Below are 8,585 nucleotides of genomic sequence, written 5' to 3' on the forward strand. Positions count from 1 at the left end.
TCTACTAAAGATTTGTACCAAATTTCAGTACTGGAGCTGCACCACTGACAGATTTACTGCAGATAAAGAAAACTAAGGTAGTGCGGTCAGGGGAGTGCCAAACATCCTTTGAGAGGCTGAAAGCTATTTTGATTAATGAACCAGTGTTATCTGCTCCAAATTTCACTAAGCCCTTCAAGGTAGCAATTGATGCTCGTGACCTGGGGGACGTGCAGTCCTGTTACACGATGATGAATCAGGTATAGAAAGGCCAGTGGGATACTTTTACAAAAAGCTAAATCAACACCAAAATAGATATTAAACAGTAGAAAAAGAAACCCTCGGTTTATTATTGGCTCTTAAGCATTTTGATGTTGATGTCTGCCACGACTACAGAGAGACACTGGTACATGCTGATCGTAACCCCCAAGTCTTTGTGGAAAAATTAAAAAAACAGAATACCAGGATATTCTGATGGAGTTTACTGTTACAACCTTATCACTTAAAGATTAAGCACATTGCGGGTAAAAATAATGTTATTGCAGATGGTTTATTGAGAACCTAATTTTCTGCAAGTTATTTGAATGAACAGAGGGTACAGAGCAGAATTGTATTGACTACAAGAAAAGAGTGAATGAGTATGAGTGTGAAAATGTGTTTTTTATTTTTCCCGCACTTTATAATGAAACGCATTTAAGAATGGTGTTTCATTCCTCTAAGGGTGGAGGTGTTATGAAAGTGATTCTGTTTTTGTTAAAAAATATTTTTTAATGAATTTATAGTTAAACTGAATGAATATTGGACTTTTTTTTTAAAAAGAGAGCCATCAAGGGGGCACTGAAGGAACTGGATTAGCAACAGTGTTACTGGTTGTCACATGACTCAAGTTAAAGATAGAACAGAAACCCTGGGAACAGGGCAGAGCAGTGACAAATGTCCCTGGATTGGACAAGCCCAGGAGCAGCAGAGCATACCTGGGATGGGCAGAAAACTCACAAGCCTTTTGGCTGCGGGTCAGTGTGTGTTTTACCTCCTGGAATGAGCCGCTGATAAAGTTAAGTCTGCTGAAGAAGTGTAAAAATGAGAGAAGACCACAATCGAGCTCACTTTCCAGCATCTTTGAAGGACCTTGAGAGGTCCAGCATGTCAATTCATCTTGTTTCCTGTCTTTGAAGAAAGCCTGCTAAATTACTTTTCAATGCTGCCTGAAAAGAACTGGTTTAAAAGATCTCAGTGACCTGTCTACGTGTATTCAGAAGTTTGACTGTATGCCAGTTTTGGAACAACATATCTCATCTGATGTTTTCTTCAAAAATGAGCAAGTAATCTGCCCAAGTTTTTTTGTCTATAACAGAGCTTTGAATTTATAAAAATTGCTTTTTCTCAGTTAACTGGTGTATATGCGTGTGTGAGAGTCTGAAGGGACTAAGGTAAAAAAAACTTTAAAATGTCGAACTGTGTGTTCATGTTTCACTTCATTACTTGTTAAAACTTGTTTTATAATAAACTGATAATTTTGTTGTTCATTAAAGAAACCTGGTTAGTGTGTTCTATTCAGGGAAAAATAGAGTATATGATTGACCGCATCGATAAGTGGGAAAATTTAAAATAATATGTTGTCAACCGTGGAGAAGTGGGACTATCATAAAAGTGCACTCCTCCTGCCTCGGTCATAACAATATAAATAACTTGGATCTTGGAATACAGAGTAGAATTTCAGAATTTGCTGATGGTACCAATCTTGGATGAGTGGCAAACAGTGAGGATGATATGAACTGTCTGCAGCAGGACACAGATAGGCTAGCAGAATGAGCAGACAGGTGGCAGATGGAATTTAATACAGACAAGTGTGAAGTGATGCATTTTTGGGAGAAGGCATAGGGTGAACCAATATAGACTTAATGCCACAGTTCTAAAGAATGTACAGGAGTAGAGGGACCTGGGGGTGATTGTGTATCAATCTTTGAAGGTGGCAGGACATATTAAGAGAGTGGTTAGTAAAGCATATGGGATTTTGTGCTTCATAAATAGAAGCATTGAGTACAAAAGCAGGGAAGTTATGCTGAACCTTTATAAAGCTCTAGTTAGGCCCCAACTAGAGTATTGCATCGAGTTCTAGTTACCACACTTCAGGAAGGATGTGAGGATCCTTGAGAGGATGCAGAGGAGATTTACCAGAATGGTTCCAGGGATGGGGAATTTTAGTTACAAGTTAGTTTGGAAAAGCTGGGGTTGTTCTCCTTGGAGCAAAGGAGATTGAGGGGAGATTTGATAGAGGTGTACAAGATTATGATAGGCTTAGATACGTTAGACAAGGAAAATCTATTCTCATTAACGGATGGTACAATGACTAGGGGACGCAGATTTAAGATTTTGGGAAAGAGATGCAGGGGAAATGAGAGGAAGAACTTTTTTACACAGTGAATGGTAATGACCTGGAACTGTCTGCCCACGAGGGTGATGGAAACGGAGACAAACAATGATTTCAAAAAGGAATTGGATGGGCACTTGAAGGAAATAAACTTGCAGGGCTACGGGGATTGAGCGGGGGGAGTGGAACTGACTGGATTGCTCCGCGGAGAGCCGGCATGGACTCGATGTGCCGAATGGCCTTCTTCTGTGCTGTAAATAACTCTATGACTCTACTGTTGTGCTTCGACATGATGCTGCCCTGTGGCTAGCGAAACATTACTGATGTTGATGAGGAACCTTGAGATGCTCATGGCCGGTGACCTCTGGGATCTCAGTTTGGAATGTGTTCAGCTGCTGCTGGGGCAGCCTGGTCCAACTGGATTCCTGACACGTGCGCATATTAGATGAGGAAATGGCGAGGAAGCAGACATGCTTTCATCCATAGAGAGGACAATATGTGTCCCCCCACCACATCCTACCCACACGCTACACCTGTCTGCGCTTGGGTCAAAACTGCCATAGCTGGTGCAACAGGCTACTGAGGTGCAGGTTTTATAGCAGAATTCACAAAGGACCTTGCGCACTCCATGGTAAACTGCAGAATGCTCACTCCTGGTACCAGAGTGCCACACAAGCCAGAGGAAATCTCCTTCATGTTGTCAGACATGACACGGCACATATTCGGCAAGCTGTTCCATGCCTCAAGCATTTGCTGCTGCAGCTGGAAAAGCTTCTTAAACGCTGAGTTGCATTTCTGCATCACCTACCTTCTACAGCAGTGTTTAGGCTCAGGCTCGACATCTGACCAGCTATGCCTACTGCTGTCCCTTCCAATCATGTCAGCTGTTGCTCACAATTGAAATTCAGACATGAAATTCATCCTATACAAACCCCTCCATTTCACACTCCCACCCAGCATTTTGATTTCTTTGCTGCTGCTTGAGAAAGATGGCACAGGTAATGGTGCATCTTCTTGAGGTTGTTTCCCCTCGATCTTTTCCGAAGAAGCATTGAGTCATGGGAAGGATGTGTAAAAATGGGGGAAGGACGAGGGTCTGCAGGTAATGGGGAGGTCAGGGTGCAGCAGATATCTGGCCATATGAGGCAGCCCCAGGTTCCAATGCTGCCTTTATACATTTTTGCTTGAGGGGAAAAATGGTAAAAGAAATAGACAGACACCCTGCTGAGCAAATCCTCCAGCCTCTCTAACTCCAGCACTCCTCACGATAGCCATCTCTAAAATCTCCTGCTACACTTGTGCATCAAAATTTCTTGTGCCTCTCATTTACTCCGACGGCTGCTCACCCATTCCAAACTATAAGCGAAAATCGATTCCTTTCTAATCTCCCAAGAACATGCCTGTTCACCATAGCAAACCTGATGCTGCTTCAAAATGACACCATCTGTGATTCAGAGGAGCACATTTATCATTGCTTTAAACATTTTTGAATGTTCCTTCATTGGAATATTTTTGTGTGTGTTTAAAATTGATGAAGAAATTAAATCAGGAAACAGTCTTTGACATTTTCCTGTATACATAATTATATCTGTGCTGAAAATGTTATTAATTTAATCAGCTGCTTTATTTGAATTCAAAATTCTGCTCCTGTTCTTACTGGCATTACTCAAAGGTAATGTTCATGCATTTGGTTACAAGTCTGTTTACCTAGAAATTTAGTAAATTGAAAGTTAAAATACAACATTTCATATCAATTCAATTTATTCTGGGGCAGTCTAGAAGTCATAGTATAAGGTGTATATGTCCAATAAAAGCGATGCATTGTATAATCAATGATGTGTGGAGCTATTCAGTTATAGGATCAATAATGTAGAAAAAACAAATAATTGAACAATATTGGACGAGAAAGCAAGCAATAATTTACTTAGCCAATTTAGGACAGTAGCAGTTAAGGATAGTTTCAATTTCCTAGCTAAAAAAAAAATGATTTTACAATATTGCTGAGAGGATCTAGCCAATTTGGAAATTAGGCAAAGTTGCTCTCTGTTTGAGAGCAGATCTGTAAGAAGATAAGGAGCCCCTAGGAATAAAGGACCAATGGCAGCATGGATCCAAAATTTGCCAAGAGACAAATCAGAGAGTGATGATCAATGGTTGATCAGACTGGAGGGAAGTGTACAGTGGTGTCTCCAAATGGGTGGCATTAGGACCACTGTTCTTTTTAATGATATGTTATTAATTGTATTTATTATATTAATCATCAGGAATTGGGTATTGGGGACATAATATCAAAGTTTGCACATACCAAAATTTTAATGCAGTGAGAAGGATAGTAACAGACTTCAGGAGAACATAAACAGACTGGTGAAATGAGCAAGCACTTGGTAGATGAAATTTAATGCAAAAAAAATTCAAGTGATCCATTTTCGAAGGAAGAATGAGGAGATGTGATATAAACTAAACTTTAGGGAAAAGTTTAGGGGGAATATGCGTGGAAAGTTCTTTACGCAGAGTGGTGGGTGCCTGGAATGCGTTGCCAGCGGAGGTGGTAGACGCAGGCACGATAGCGTCTTTTAAGTTGTATCTAGACAGATACATGAATGGGCTGGAAGTAAAGAGATACAGACCCTTAGAAAATAGGCGTCATATTTAGATAGAGGATCTGGATCGGCGCAGGCTTGGAGGGCCGAAGGGCCTGTTCCTGTGCTGTAATTTTCTTTGTTCTTTGTACCATTTTAAAGTGCATGCAGGAACAGAGAACTGGGAGCTCACATACACTGGTCTGAAAGGGTTAATCTTGAGTGCGTATAAAGAATACTTCCTACAATGATGATGTAAGAGATCACATTTGAGAGACTTGAAGCTAGATGCAGCATGGCTTTAGTGGAGTCAAACTGATTAGTGTGAAGATGTATATAGTTCTAATATAAATATCAATGTTCTAACTAACTTGGTAAGGTGGCAGCATACCAAACCAACTTACAATATGGTGATCAGTAGTGAGATCGAGACTAAAGAGGGTTCCTTCCAGGCTACACCCAGAAGAAGAATTTGAAAAAAGTTAAAGAAACTGACCTGAAAAAAGAAGAGCCAAAACTACAGGACTCAAGTGGATTGTAGAAAAGCTCCAGAGCTCCAGACACAGCGAGTCGGGGAATTGGCAATGGAAATCTAGTCCGCCGAGCAAGGCTTCTAGTCGGAAAGCCAAGCAAAGTTTGAAGATTTGGTGAGCAACCTGAAAGAGGGTAAAAATTCCATCCATATTGGTACCAGATAGGCAGCTCTGGGAAAGTTTGTCTGGCGTACCGACCTCTACCTTGCAGAGGCTGAGTGCCAAATCTCAGACACTTCTTCCTACCTCCCGCTGGACCATGACCCCACCACCGAACATCAAGCCACTGTCTCCAAGACTGTCACTGACCTCATCTCCTCTTGAGATCTTCCCTCTACAGCTTCCAACCTCATAGTCCCACAACCCTGGACAGCCCGCTTCTACCTCCTTCCCAAAATCCACAAACAGGACTGTCCTGGCAGACCCATTGTTTCAGCCTGTTCCTGCCCCACTGAACTTATTTCTTCCTATCTTGACTCTATCTTTTCTCCCCTGCTCCAGTCTCTTCCCACCTACATCTGTGACTCTTCTGACACCCTACGTCATTTCAACAATTTCAAGTTTCCTGGCTCTAACCGTCTCCTCTTCACTATGGATGTCCAATCTCTCTACACCTCCATACCCCACCAGGACAGTCTGAGGGCTCTCTGTTTCTTCCTTGAACAGAGGTCCAACCAGTTTCCATCCACTACCACCCTCCTTCACCTGGCTGAACTTGTTCTCACACATTGAACAACTTCTCCTTCAACTCCAGTCACTTCCTTCAAATAAAAGCTGTTGCTATGGGAACCTGCATGTATCCTAGTTATGCTTGTCTTTTTATGGGATATGTCGAAAATTCCGCGCTCCAGTCCTACTCAGGCCCCCTCCCTCACCTCTTTTTCCGGTACATTGATGACTGTATCATTGTCGTTTCCTGCTCTTGCCCAGAACTGGAAAACTTCATCAACTTTGCTTCCAATTTTTACTCTTCGCTCACCTTTACATGCTCTATCTCCAACACTTCCCTTCCCTTCCTCAACTTCTCTGTCTCCATCTCTGGGGATAGGCTGTCTACTAATACTCATTATAAACCCACCGACTCCCACAGCTACCTTGATTACACTTCCACACACCATGTTTCCTGGAAGGACTCCATCCCTTTCTCCCAGTTTCTCCTTCTCCGACACATTTGTTCTGATGATGTAACCAACAACACTTCTGACAGGTCTTCCTTTTTCCTCAAGCGAGGAATCCCTCACTGTGATTGACAGGGCCCTCAACTGGGTCTGACCTATTTCCTGCACTTCTGCCCTCATCCCTTCCTCTCTCTCCCAGAAACACGACAGTGTTCCCTTGTCCTCATTTTCCACCCCACCAGCCTCCTCATCCAAAGGATCATCCTCTGCCATTCCTGCCACCTCCATCGTGATGCCACCACCAAACACATCTTCCCTTCCTCTCCACTGTCAGCATTCCAAAGGGAACGTTCCCTCCACGACACCCTGATCCACTCCTCCATCTCCCCGACACCTCGTCCCCTTCCCACGCGCCTTCCCATGCAATCTCAGGAGGTGTAATACCCGCCCTGTTACCTCCTCACTCCTCACCATCCGAGGTCCTAAACACTCCGTTCAGGTGAAGCAGTGATTTACTTGTACTTGCTTCCATTCAGTATACTGTATTCGCTTCTCACAATGCGGTCGCCTCTACATTGGGGAGACCAAACACCGATTGGGTGACCGCTTTGCGGAACACCGCCACTCAGTCCGAAAGCATGACATCGAGTTTCCGATTACTTGCCATTTCAGCACATTCCCTGCTCTCATACCCACGCTTCTCCTTCCAGTAAACATTAACACAAGCTCGAGGAGCAGCACTTGATCTTTCGATGAGGCAATCTACAACCTTGCAGACTCAACCTTGAGTTCAACAATTCCAGAGCACGACAGGCCTTTTTTATATTTTTATATATTTTTTTGTTTTATTTTATTTTATTTTTGACCATATGCCTGTTTTTTTCATTTGGCAAAGCTGCTCATTATTCTGCCATTAACACTCTCTCTGGACTAATGCTTTGTCTTTCACCACAAGCATTAACACACTCTTTTCCTTTGTCCCATGACAGCTTTGTTATTTAATCGCTACTGACCTCTGCCCTATCACATACCTTCCCCTTGTTCTCTTTCCCACCAATCTCCCCGCACCTCTTCAGTTGCTTAGCACCTAATTCTTTTCTAACCTTTGCCAGTGCTGATGAACGGTCACAGATCTGAAATGTTAACTCTGCTTCTCTCTTCACAGATGCTGCCTGACTTGCTGAGTATTTCCAGCACTTCCTGTTTCATTTCAGATTTCCAGCATCTGCAGAATTTTTTTTCATTCTAGGTCCGCAGTAAGGGCCGATCCGAGATCGGCACCATTACACGTAGCGCCAGAGGAAAAAATTAACAAGCAATGTGGCTGCAAATTCTTGATTCTCTATGAGAAGAGATTTAAAAGAGATAGCAGTAATACTTATAAAATGGAGTTTAATACAAGGAGGGAAGTAATTCCTAGTCTAGCAGCGAATTTGTGAAGGCTGGAACAGCCATTGTGGGATTCTGTGTGGAACTGAGAAAAAAATGTGGAAAACTTCCAATACTGGAGGGAAGAACACTAAAGTGAAATAAAAATTAATTGAAGCAATGGAGATTAGATTCACAATTGAGGAGAAATTTGGGGACATAGAAGGACCAAATCAAACCCAAAATGGTCACTCTGGTGAAAAAGGTTCCTCAGATACTAATACCTTCTAAATTGGACAGCCAGTCTGAGGCAGAACAAGTTAACACTTTGTTATATTCAACTGGGGCAGAAGCAGATGATTTTATTGCAAGACAAGGTATAATGAAACTTATGTCAATTTCAAAGAGGTTTTATAAGCTTTTGATTCTTATTTTAATTTGCAGAGCAATTGAGATTTTAGAAAGAGCAAGGTTCAACAGAAGGGTCCAGAAATCAGGCACAACTGTTATTTTTTTTTCAATGAACTATACAGGCTTGCAGAGGGATGTGAATATGGTGAACTTGAAGCAGAATTGATAAGAGACCACATTGTAGTAGGTATTGCTGATGAGTACCTATCAAATCTATTTCAGTTTA

The sequence above is a fragment of the Heterodontus francisci genome, chromosome 6, assembly GCF_036365525.1.
Source record: "Heterodontus francisci isolate sHetFra1 chromosome 6, sHetFra1.hap1, whole genome shotgun sequence".
In the NCBI taxonomy this organism is placed as follows: domain Eukaryota; kingdom Metazoa; phylum Chordata; class Chondrichthyes; order Heterodontiformes; family Heterodontidae; genus Heterodontus; species Heterodontus francisci.